This window comes from Choristoneura fumiferana, chromosome 25, assembly GCF_025370935.1.
Source record: "Choristoneura fumiferana chromosome 25, NRCan_CFum_1, whole genome shotgun sequence".
Taxonomy (NCBI): Eukaryota; Metazoa; Arthropoda; class Insecta; order Lepidoptera; family Tortricidae; genus Choristoneura; species Choristoneura fumiferana.
Genome location: NC_133496.1, coordinates 8,448,730 through 8,462,508, shown reverse-complemented (window position 1 = coordinate 8,462,508; position 13,779 = coordinate 8,448,730).

Genomic DNA, 13,779 nt, shown 5'->3' with positions numbered 1-13,779 from the left:
TTTAGGTACCTATATTAGATTTTAGGAGGGGGGGGCGCTCGATTTTAATGAAAATTTGCACTTTAAAGTTGAATATTTGGCAAATGAATCACTGAATCGAAAAACGTTTTAGCAACTCCGTAATGGCTTTTAAAAGACTATCCAACGATACCCCACACCACAAGATTGGATGAGAAAAAAAAAACACCCCCACTTTACGTCTATGGGAGGTAGGTAGGTACTACTTTTTTGAATTTTTTATTGTGCCATTTTGTCGCATAGTTTACATATTATTATATATTTGTGCCAAATTACAGCTTTCTAGCATTGATACTCCTGAGCAAAGCCGCGGACGGACAGACAGACAGACAGACAGACAGGACATGGCGAAACTATAAGGGTTCCGTTTTTTGCCATTTTGGCTACGGAACCCTAAAAAGCTTCTGAAAATTACAAGTATAAGCGGAGTTTTTATTTTCTGCCAATTTTTTTCTTTAAAATGAAAGTACTTTCAAGGAAAGTGAATCACGTTCCAGGGTGGAACTTTTTCTTAATCTATTTCGCTTGATTTTTTGGACAAATGTATGGGATATCAACATGACATTAGTAGCACAAACTATCCATCCACCCTAGTACGTGATTAAGTTTCTTTAACTGTACAATAAACCGTTTATTACTGATCGCTGTCACCCGTAAGTGGTACCAGCTCGTAAACATCGAGTCTAGGTACCATTCCGCGTACTATAAAAATGTAGGTACAATTTTATTAGGTGCGAACGTAGACTGAGCTTACGACATTTATTCGGCGTTAGAACGAACATTGTGCTAGAAATAAATCCCGAGCTCGCGCGTTCCTGGATTTCTAGGTGCAATTTCGAAGTCTGCAGAAGTCCTGAGACTTCTACAGGGATTTAGATTGCAGAGATTTAAGAGGCGTTAGATCAGCTGTATGATTCTTAACGTCCAGCGTGCCAAACGTCTGGGAGTAGCTCATCTAGAAAAGTAATCTTACTAAAGTGTTAGTGTGGCGGGTGTCCGGTAAGTAGTGGATATCACGTCGTTGCCTGAATAAATTGCCTTAAGCGGACACTGGTTAACCTACTTGTGAGCAGCCGATCTGGTTGCTCGCACTCTCTCCGGTAAGCTGTTAAAACCGTCTGAGGCTAACAGCAACAGTCCGTCCAAAAAAAAAACCTGGGTTAAGTTCTTAGCTTCAGCTAATGTTCGTTCTTTTTAACTCTTTTCATATCATTTAACTTACATTTTCATGAATTGTGACTTTGGTTCAATTTTGTTGTGCAATCAGAGAGCAAAGCAAGACATCAGAGTTTTAGCACTGGGAAACAAAATTAGCTGAAAAACATTTTAAGCTACATTCAATATATTTTTTGTATCAAAAAGTATGAGATTAGTGGGCACTTACACATTTCGTAAGCAACCGTCGTCGTCCCGTGCCATGTATGCGTTTGACATTCCGTTTGTCACTTCGTCTGACACGTTCCTATTACGGTCATGGCATGATACGATGTATTTAATGTGTAGAGAACTTTAGTGTGAAGCCCTTTGGCTTAAAACGTAATTTTTCAAAGTTGTAAGTCGCGTATTTTCGGTCGCGTACTAATTGTTTTTGCAGTCGGTTTTGTACTTTAAAATTTTAAAATTTATGACGGTGGAAGTATTCTACACTTCCACTGAACGTAGATATAGTTTAGATATAGTTAGTGTTTAGTATTGTAACTAAGGGACCCCATACATCCCTGTATTTTTTTTATAATATAGTTTTTAAGTATTTTATTTGTAATTATATTATTATGAAAAAATGACTTTCTGCCAAGTTTCTTGCGGTGCATTCTTCTTGGCAATGATGGTCTTTCTAAAAGCGCTGGTAGTTTAAAAAATGACGTGTAAAAATGCCCATTGCGGCCTATTTACTGAATAAATCATTAGAATTTTAGAATTTGAATTTTTGTACAAAGGTCGAATTTGTGCCACGGTGACGCAAAAAGTTACACAAATAGGACTTTTGTGCGAAACCAAAATTACGCGACCGAAAACATGAGTCACGACTCGAAAAATAACGTTCACCTTTATGGACAAATTAAATTTTATAGGTATCTTCGTTATTTTTTTTTACAAATTTCGAACCTACCCTACTCTACCTTACCTTTGACTATCCTGCTCAAAGAGTAGATAATTATTAGACAACCATTTTGTCCATTATGGCTCCAAATATAGCTTTGCGACGGCATTTTCAACTCGCGTGGGGCAGAATAGGCTCAATCCCAAATTCCATTACCTTAAGACTCAAACATTTTCGTTGTAGGCTGTTTAAAGATTTTTAGGCTACCGTACCCGAAAAATTACAAACATAACTCGCTTAGTTTCACCATATTTACTGACAATCCGTCCGCTCGATCCGTCCATACGGACCGACGTCTGTCTATCCGTCATAGAACAGTACCTTAAGAACGCTAATAAATAAACAGCTGAAAATTATACATATGTTTGTGTTATTCTTTATGACGTTCTAAAGGGGAGACCTTTGTTCAGCAGTGGACGTCTTCCGGCTGATGATTGTGTCCTATAATTTTGTTTACTTTTACTTATTTTTAATAAACAAGAACACATTCCGCTCACAGCTGACGGCCATCCATCGTGGCAAATTGAATACAAGCAGCAGTAGGGGATCTCGAAAATATTTGTTTAGGGGCGGAAAATAGAGTCACGTTCCCGTGTTTCCCGTGTAAACAGGGGAAGGCTCAGCCACATAGCGAACCCGATACGATAATAACAATAATAATTCCACAACAGGCGTCATTCCAATAACACCATGGTAGCCTCTAGGCTCTCAACACACACCTATTTGTATACACACTTCCAACAGAAAGCAGTCATCCTCAACACTGATGTTTAGCATGCAATTTTTCTCCGTGTCACAGTTTGATCTCTTCTCTACATATTATAAAAGCTTGCAGTATAAAAGTCGCTGCCCGCCGCCTGTCAATGTAAGAATAAGAATAAGAAATATTTATTTCATCACTAACATAATCTAGAGGTAGGTTGGAATGATAATGATGATTTCTTTCTTTGTTGCGCTTTCACGCGTAAATCGCTTATTAACTTGCTGAAAAAACATAATTTGAGCATGACAGTACCTGGGCATTTTCACAAAAAAGTGTACCCTTTCTGTTTTTTTCGATTTTGGATTTCGATTGGAAGCACGATCGGTTCCGATGGTTTAAAAAAATGTCCTAATCATAAATTTCAGTATTGTGACTTTTTTTTCACACACTCGGTATTGGGTGTCACAAAACTGACTCATAAAATTTGTACAAAAAAACTAAATACATTTTGAATGAAAATGTTCACGTTTTTATGAAAACGCCCACCTACACCTACCACACGTATTGACATGAACAATAAACTGAGTTCAGAAATAAATTAGGGTCTCTGTGACAGACTAGGTGGCGCTAGTATCGTGAGGTTCGTTTGACATTTGTGCCACGTTCGTGATTGATAAATAATATTTTCTTCCAAACTATGCTTTAATTTCATCATAACCGCACTAAATACCTAGCACAAAGCGGGACTTTTCTGCTCTAGAGCAGAAAAAATGTATGAAAATCCTTTATTGCATTGTTTTTTTTTTAATAGCACCACCAAAGAGGTCACAAGTATTTGCTATAAAATTAGCATGCTTAGTGTAAAAATATCTAGTATTAGGTTGGACAACCTGACGGTTATATAAAATTTGACAGATTGCGTACAAAAAATTGTTGCTTACCAATCCTACCAAAAACAGTAAGAAGCCGTATATTTCAAAAAAAGTGTGTGGTTGGCCAACCTGGTGCCCATCCGAAATTTGACAGATCGCGGGTAAAACTATCTGCTACTATACTAACTCTGCCAAAAAAAAGAAAGAGAGTAAAAAAAAACACAAATTGGCGGGAACCTTGCGAATTTTCCGTGGACATTTTTTGACAGTGCGAATGTAAAGTTACTCACATAAATGGAATCATCGAGTGCTAGTGACATTTCTTTCCTTCCTATTAATTGTTTAGCATGAGTGTTTTTTTTTTCGTTTACTATTCCTGTAATAGTTGAAAGAAAAGCAATGTATGCATCTCGCATTAAGTAATTTATATTGCCCTCGTGCCTTTTAAAGCCCTCGCTAACGCTCGGGGTCCAAATCGGCACTCGGTACGATAATAAATAACTTTCTGGTTGGTGCAACAATCTAGAATTAATTGAGCTATTCACAAGCCACGTCAAACGGACCTCTTGATGTTAACGCCATCTAGGAATATTTCGCCTGTCAAAAACCCTCATTTTTCATACATTTTCACACAAATAATCTAGCAAATAATCTAAGCTTCACATAATTGGTATGAACGGCAGTATCTACAACGTTATGATAATAATAAGCTGAGTTTTAAAATAATCTTGCTTTATTTTTTCCGGAAAATTGCTATTTCTCAAACATGCTCGGAAATGTATGCGTTAATGTCACGAAATGGAGACATGAAGTTTCTCATTTATGGCTCCCTACCACCTCCCTACATAACTTCTTGGCCTAGGCCATGAATATGTATGAAAAAAATCCATTATTGTCCGCTGCTCTAACTTTTTAAATTTGCTTACTAACATTAACTGAAAAGGAAAATTACGAACAGCAACCATCACTACTCATATAAGCATTTTGCGATACTGCGATGCGATGCGATGCGAAGCGAGCGATTGCGATGCGATGCGAAGCGATGCGATGCGATGCGATGCGATGCGATGCGATGCGAAGCGATGCGAAGCGATGCGAAGCGATGCGAGCGATGCGAAGCGATGCGAAAGCGATGCGAAGCGATGCGAAGCGATGCGAAGCGATGCGAAGCGATGCGAAGCGATGAGAAGCGATGCGAAAGCGATGCCCGAAGCGATGCGAAGCGATGCGAGCGATGCGAAGCGGATGCGAAGCGATGCGAAGCGATGCAAGCGATGCGAAGCGATGCGAAGCGATGCGAAGCGATGCGAAGCGATGCGAAGCGATGCGAAGCGATGCGAAGCGAATGCGAAGCGATGCGAAGCGATGCGAAGCGATGCGAAGCATGCGAAGCGATGCGAAGCGATGCGAAGCGATGCGAAGCGATGCGAAGCGATACGAAGCGATGCGAAGCGATGCGAAGCGATGCGAGCGATGCGAAGCGATGCGAAGCGATGCGAAGCGATGCGAAGCGATGCGAAGCGATGCGAAGCGATGCGAAGCGATGCGAAAGCATGCGAAGCGATGCGAAGCGATGCGAAGCGATGCGAAGCGATGCGAAGCGATGCCGAAGCGATGCGAAGCGATGCGAAGCGATTTATATTGCCTTCGTGCCTTTTAAAGCCCTCGCTAACGCTCGGGGTCCAAATCGGTACTCGGTACAATAATAAATAACTTTCTGCTTGGTGCAAAATCTAGTATTAATTGAGCTATTCACAAGCCGTCAAACGGACCTCTGATGTTAACGCCATCTAGGAATATTTCGCATGTCAAAAACCCTCATTTCCCATACATTTTCACAACAGCATCTAGCAAAAATTTAAGCCAGAAATTGGTATGAACGGCAGTACTCGTTATGATAATAATAAACTGAGTTTTAAATAATCTTGCTTTATTTTTTCCGGAAAATTGCTATTAATGTGTGTTGCTATTATTGTATTAATGTTGTGTTTATTTTCTTACCCGGTTTTTGGCCTGCTTACGCGGCAAAACTTATCTTCTTGTAATTAACTCCTAACTTGGTTATTTGTCTTTGTTTGTTTATTCAGGTTGGGTTTCGCTACTGTTGGCGCTCAAATAATGATTTAAGTTGAACTAGACGCCTTTATTATTACAACTGTAACATGTAACAGTTATTTTATGCGCGTATATTTGAATTTAAATTACGTAAATGGATTAAAGATGAAGCATTCATTTTATTCAATTGTAAGATAATAAAAGTAATATAATTATTAAAACCACTATATTGTGATCATTATTTTAATAGTTTTCAGTTTCACTTACATTTACGTATTATTTAATAAAAAAAAATATGTTAATCGTAATTATTTCGCTGTTACATTAAGACTTTATGACGATCATGAAATTGTGATTTAAAAATAAACATTATTTATTTAGTAGGTACATCCATATTGTCAGTCTTAAAAAAGATGATGCAGTTGTTTAATTCATGCAAGGTGAAATCTTTAATTTCAAATTAAAATAATGCACATTTTGTCACTATTAAAAGAGGTTCCCCTCACGGAGTTTTTTGCAATTTCCCGGAATTTCAAATGCGAGATAAGTAGCGGGTAACGGCTATTTGGTACTGAAATATTATATATTTGCAGTCTAAGTGACAGCACAGTGTCGAAGTTCCATCTCTGTCCCGGCTTAATACTCGTGGGTGAGGCTGCAGCTAGTGTCTCGGAGTGGTAGCGTCAGAATACAACACAATAAAGATAATTTAATGTTTTTAAAGTCACAGGATAAATATGTTTCATAGTTTACCATAGTGGATTGATAACCAAGGGTGGAAAGTGACCAATTTCAACCGAGATTTTATAGTTCGAGGGGAAATGGGTAATTTCACCCGAGTTACACTACTTTTCATTTCGACTGTGAGGAAAGTAAAGTACTACAAAAAAAATTAGAATAATAATAAATTTAATTTACTTATATCTAACCTCCAACGGTACCTTTTCTACTAACCACTTGCCACGGCCGACTATTAAAAAAATCGAGTTGGTCACGACCAAGTAGCTTATTTACAAAACTGGAGGTTGAACGCCGAACGAAGAAGTTTGACCTTTTTACTTATTTATATATTCCATCTCTTTCTTTCACATTTCACGAATGACTTCCATCTCTTTCTTAACCTAACTAAAGAAACAGATGGAATATGTTCGTTAAGTAATAAAGATCAAATTTCTTGTTTCAAACGGATGTTCGGCGTTCAACCTCCAGTGTTTTATATAAGGTCCTTGGTCACGACGTTCATCTAGATGGCCATGCTGAAACCTGAAAAAATAGTGTCATTGACGTAACTCAATTATCTTCGACTCCGTGGCTAATTGAAAAATTAAAAAAAAATACTTTCCACCCTAGAGATGAAATAGTTATTTGTGTCACAAGGGAGCAAAATGGTGTATTTACGGCGAGGGCGTAAATTGAATCCAGAATGTAGCGAAGGATTCTGCAATAGAATCCTGAGCGTAGCGAGGGATTCTAAAGTAGAATCCTGAGCGTAATGAGGGATTCAAGTGTTAACGCCCAAGATGAAAATAATTTTACCCCCGAGTGGCTCATACAAATAATGTATCAAACAATTTAAATTTAATAAACAATTTAGAATGTAAGAAAATTGCAGTGTTAGGGGGTATCATGTACCTACTCGCATGTTTACTTTAAGGTCTACAATAATTGTACAAATGAGCATGATCGCAATAAATGAATATGAATATGAATACAACTTTTCACACCGAGCATTAAGAAACTTGAAAAAAACGAATTCTAAATATTATTAAAAAATAACCAGCATAGAAACTGGCGTGGCTTTATAATTATCAACTTCAAAAAATGGCATTTGCAATAAAATACTTAGAAAAGCCTTGAACAGAAAAGTTGCACTTTGCTCCCTCTCGTCAGGGAGGAATAGTTACTTTTCTGAAGGAGAGGTGTGAAAAGCAATTTTCCACCCGGCTATCTACCGGAACCGGAACAGGAGGTGAAAATTATTTATTCATGTAGTAGTTAATAGTGTTTGTTTGTTTGTTTGTTTGTTTATACTCTTTATTGTACAAAAAGGAAAAACAAAAAGGTTACATAAATAAAAGTAAAGTGTTAAGTATAAAGGCAAAAGCAAAGGCAAAGGTAATTAAGGTAAGGTAAGTAGTGGTAAGGTAGTGAATATTATTATATATCTTTATTGAGATCCGAGGATCACCGATGGTGCTGTCTGGAAAATCAGCCCTGGGTGTTTTAATGCTTCATTATTACGCTGAGTCAGTATCCGATTCGCAACGGTGTTGTCTAATTGTACTAATGTCAAACAACAAAAGTGTTGTTGTGTTGATGTATTTTATGTCTTTCTTTCTTCAAAGTTCCGCGTGACGTCACACCGAGCGACACCTATATCAATAAGGAGGGTTTTAACAGAGGCGAAATATCGCTAGATGGCGTTAGTATCGTGAGGTCCTTTTGACGTTTGCTTGCGATTGGCTCATTTAGTTTTTTAACCAATCACGAGCAAACGTCAAAATATTTCACCTCTGTGAAAACCCTCATTGTAGACACGTGATTTGACGTGAATAGTGTTATTTTCAAGCATCGTAAATGAGGACCTCTATGTAGATAAGTATTGAATTCCCGTAGAAAATTACTGAAATCCCGTTAGGTACTTTAATTCAACTATCGAATTAAATTGAAGCATCTGAAACCACGGGAGAAGGCTGCAAGCGAAGCGAAGTGGAAATTTCACGTCTTTTAAACAAACAAAAACAAAACAAAAATTATTTATTTTCATTAACAATTTCTACGTAACAATTTTTGTTGGCTCGAGCGTCCTGTGTTAGGAGGCACCCTACCGCATATTTTGTTGTCTTTGCCAACGGTATTCAGCAGGCCGGGATTACAGTGCCAAACGGCTGTAGAATTATTGGCAACTACTCCCAGATTTGCATTGTCTAGATGTTCTAGTTTGTTTGTCTGTCTGAAGTACTAACTAGATTGCTTCGGAGCTTTTAGCACCACCTCTGGCAGTGTCGTGTAGGTAGTTGCGAGTTATGGAGTTATTTTGTACTGTTCTTTTTATAGGCCATGGTGGCCTAGTGGTTTGATCTATGGCGTCTTTGAGTTTTTGGAAAATTTTGCAAATTCACATTTGAAAAGTTTGTGATGTATGAAACTTCCACACATTTGCAAAAAAAAAATTGGTGTGTGTAAAGTTTGCAGTCCGCACTAAGCCCGTGGGCCAACAAGAGCCCAAGCCCTTTCATTCTGTATTAAAGAACTGTGCCCAATAGTAGGACTTATAACGAAAGAAGTCGTGTTCCGGCGGTACCGGGGCACCATGCCGCAGATGAATGCGACGTCGGGGACGGTGACTCAACGGGGTCACGCCGTTTTGTCACCAAATTAGTTTTAAATATTGATTATAAATATGTATGTTAGTCTGTAAGGTATTTATTGTATGGGCCAAGTTGCCCGAAATAAATTAATTTATTATTATTATTATTATATAGCCTGAGAGCTGAGATGAATGATCCTTTTCAAAATGACTCGCATTTGCATATTTTTTTACATTGTCACGATTCCATAAGGTTTGAAAGGAAGCAAAGTATCAGGTAACAAAGCTGAAATCCGATATGTTTCCTCCGAATGGTCCTGGTTAATCAATTTTCGAGAAACTTCGCAAAGATATTTGTTACGTCTCTTGTTCAGCTTCCGAAAGTATATTTCGGAATTTTCTGTATCGTAGTTAAGTATGCAGCCAACGTTTCGGTTATATGATTGAAGCCTGTGGTTAAAAGAAAAAAGAAAAGTTTAGCTTACTAGGTCTTCTAAAGGAAGTTTAGAAGTTTGGCAAGAGGTAGCTGGGCATTTTTTTTTCATAATAAGATAATCCTGGGTTCTCCTTAGAGTCACGAGCACTGTTGATTTTGAAGGAGGAAAAAAACGTCCCCAATTTTCCATTATAATTTTATGTGTCCATTTCGTAACGACCCATATAGAGGTAAACTGTATGAAAAAAAAAACCATTCTGCGTCTTAATCAATAGTACATACTCGTGATTCTGAGTAAGGAGAGTCCAGAACTACCTTATTTTGAAAATCGTATCTATCAATTGTGTGAACCTGACTGCAATACAAGCATACCCTGTACTTATTTTTCAGAAAGTTGTGTTAGTTCTGTTGACTAAGAAATTTTTGATTTTCAATGCTCATAAGGGTAGTAGACATGAGTAGGTATGTAAAATTATTTCCACTTACCTGTACATGTTCCTAACAAAAAGGGTCTTGACAGGCTGATGGACGGACAGACAGCAAAGCGATCCTATGAGCTATTTGCCGAACTGACCTTCAAGGCAGATGCATGTAACTTAATTTTTATGTTGCCATATTCCCACGCCTCAAAATATATAGCAAGTCTTACGTGTGAATGGAGTCTGCTAAAATTGATGTCTATTGAAAATGTATTTTAACCATTACGAAAATAAATTTATCTTTTAGCCTATTTACCTTATTTTGATAACAGAACGGCCAGCAACCCCGGAAATAAATACTCCAAGCGGATACAGAAGTGTATATTATACAAGCCAACATACAAATATTGAGTTTACTATTTCTGTAAATTCAGGTTACCCGCAAGCTCGTTTTTCCCGTCTTATATGAAATATATATATATTTTAACCGAATTCATGGAAGAGAGTTTCAATTCACACACACACAACAACACACAATCATCACGCCTGTATTCCCAAGTGGGGTAGGCAGAGCACACGAAACGTTACCGCTTCGGAGCCACTTTTAGCAATTTTAGGTTTTAAGTTTGACAAAAACGGTACAATAGTGCCAGGTTTCAATTCGATTGTAATATTTAGGGTTTCGGATCTCAAAAGAAACAGAACGAAATAGTTAATGCGTCAGTCTGTTCTCACTACTCTGACGAAGGGTATAATTGGGAACATGTCAAAATAAATAAAGTTTAAATATAGTAATGGAAGAATTACATAATGGTCATTTCATTTGACATAAGATAATTTTCGGTGAAACTTTAAGAAACTATTATGATCATGTAATCTACTCGTACAAGATTGGTTTAGGCTAGGTTAGATTTATCCTGTAACAATCCTGTTAAGATTTTAATTTCCGAGAAAAATGTATTATAAGTAACAAATTACCATTATGTATTTTGGTCCACTATGCTTTTTAAACTTTATGTATTTTGATACGTACCAGTACCTATAAATTATTTGTTATGTCACTAAATTCAAAATTAAATTATTCCTATAACACGTTTTGGACAATAATAAATTGTGTTAAATCAGTCCAGTAGATTCGGGGCAATGCTGTGACAGATGAATTGATAAAGACAAGCGTGATCCTAGAAAAAAAAACTGTTTTGTTACTTGATCATTTCAGCTGTGGGACGTCCACTGTTGGACATAGGCATCTCCTACATGAACGCTACCGTAAAATGAAACAAAAATTTACTTCAACAATAATTACTTCGAACAAGCGCTATATGAAGTCCCTGTAGTAATGTGTAGTAGTGTGTAGTTGCAGGTGGTAGGACCTTGTGCAAGGTCCGCCCGGATTGCTACCACCATCTTGCTCGCTAATCCAGCCGTAAAGCGGCAGTGCTTGCTCTGTAAGTTGTGTTTCAGCGTGGAGAGTAAGACAGGCACTTGAGGTATCCCATCTTAGGCCTCTAGGTTGGCAACGCATCTGCAATCCTCCTAGTGTTGCAGGTGCCTATGGGCGGTGGTGATCTCTGCTCTCTCTCTACCATCAGGAGACCCACTTGCTCGTTTGCCATCCAGTCGAATAAAAAAAGATATTCTATACTATAACAGACGTTTTTTTTATTTTGCGGTTATGTGTATCTGAACCCGAACGTTTAATATTGTTTGTTTCTTTTAGGCCTACAGAATTTGATTATCGAACTTAGTTTCGTTTGATCCTATCTCTCGCTTTTTTCATGTTGAAGTAAAAGTAACGGATCAAACTCAAGTTCAAATATTTGGAATTCAGATAGTAGACCCAGCACTGTATTCAGCATTTAAAAAAAATATTAAAAAGTTACTTTGTCTCACGGACTGAGCAAAATCGCATTTTGCTCACTGATGTTTAAAAGCAAAATCAGCCTTTTTGAGCTGCTGAGGTGAAATAGTTATTTTCACACCTCTCCTTCAGAAAAGTAACTTTTCCTCCCTGACGAGAGGGAGCAAAGTGCAACTTTTCTGTTCAAGGCTTTTCTAAGTGTTTTATAGCAAATGCCATTTTTTGAAGTTGATAATTGTAAAGCCACGCCATTTTCTATGCTGGTTGTTCTTTAATAATATTTGGAATTTGTTTTTTTCAAGTTTCTTAATGCTCGGTGTGAAAAGTTGTATGAGCAACTCGGGAGCAAAATTATGTTCATCTTGGGCGTTAACACTTGAATCCCTCATTACGCTCAGGATTCTACTTTAGAATCCCTCGCTACGCTCAGGATTCTATTGTAAAATCCTTCGCTACATTCTAGATTCAATGTACGCCCTCAACGTAAATAAACCATTTTGCTCCCTTGTGACACAATAGTTATGGTTTATTTACGTTGAGGGCGTACATTGAATCTAGAATGTAGCGAAGGATTTTACAATAGAATCCTGAGCGTAGCGAGGGATTCTAAAGTAGAATCCTGAGCGTAATGAGGGATTCAAGTGTTAACGCCCAAGATGAAAATAATTTTGCTCCGAGTGGCTCATTCAACTTTTCACACCGAGCATTAAGAAACTTGAAAAATAATTATAATTATTATTAAAGAACAACCAGCATAGAAAATGGCGTGTCTTTACAATTATCAATTTAAAAAAATGGCATTTGCAATAAAACACTTAGAAAAGCCTTGAACAGAAAAGTTTCACTTTGCTCCCTCTCGTCAGGGAGGAAAAGTTACTTTTCTGAAGGAGAGGTGTGAAATGTAAATTAAAGGCATCTTCCGTCATAATTGCTCCGTCCGTAAAAGTATCAAAATAAGAGGTACGTGGAGCAATTTCCCTTCCCGGATATCATGTAATAGCAATTCGAGATTATTACACAACTCTATTACGAGTGAGTGTACGTCTCCAGTTTTACCCGTACTTATCTAAAATTGAAATCCTCGTCGCGCGCTTGTAGTGCAGTTGTACCTAATTGTTTGACCGGGTTCTGAATGGAGTTTATAGGTGGCTAACTCAAGGAATATGAAAAGGCATGGGCTAAGCAAGAATAAAATGTCTTTCTACTCCATACAAGCTTTGCTTAGTTTGTCCCATGATATTTATTTTACTTATCTATTTATTTACTCAGCAATCACTGTGTAAAGAATTTAATTGGTCTTAGTTCATACAATCCTACTAATATTATAAATGCAAAAGTTTGTGAGTACTCGCACGTGTGTGTGTGCGTGAGAGTATGTGTATGTTTGTTATTCCTTCACGGTAAAACGGCGGGTTGGATTTGGTTGGATGAAATTTGGTATGCCAGATAGCTGGATATCTGAAATAACACATAAGCTACTTTTATTAGGGTTCCGGAGCCAAAATGGCAAAAACGGAACCCTTATAGTTTCGGCATGTCTGTCTGTCTATCTGTCTGTCTGTCTGTCCGTCCTTCCGCGGCTTTGCTCAGGGGCTATCAATGCTAGAAAGCTGTAATTTTGCACGGATATTATATATAAATCATGCCGACAAAATGGTACAACAAAAAAATAAAATGAAATTTTTTTAGGGTACCTCCCATAGTATGTAGTGGGAGTGTAGGTCTTTTGAAACCATTAGGGGTTTGCCAAGACGATTTTTCGATTCAGTTATTTGTTTGCGAAATATTCAACTTTAAAGTGCAAATTTTCATTAAAATCGAGCGTCCCTCCCCCCTCTAAAATCTAAACAAGTGGGCGGAAAAATTTGAAAAAATTCAGAATTGCTTGAGAATTATTAATAGTTTAAGAGTAATAGTAAGGTATAAAATATACCTAAACTTGGAAGATTCCGTATAAAATACGAAATCCTTTGAAAAATATTACTTATTTTTTTCGTAATGGCT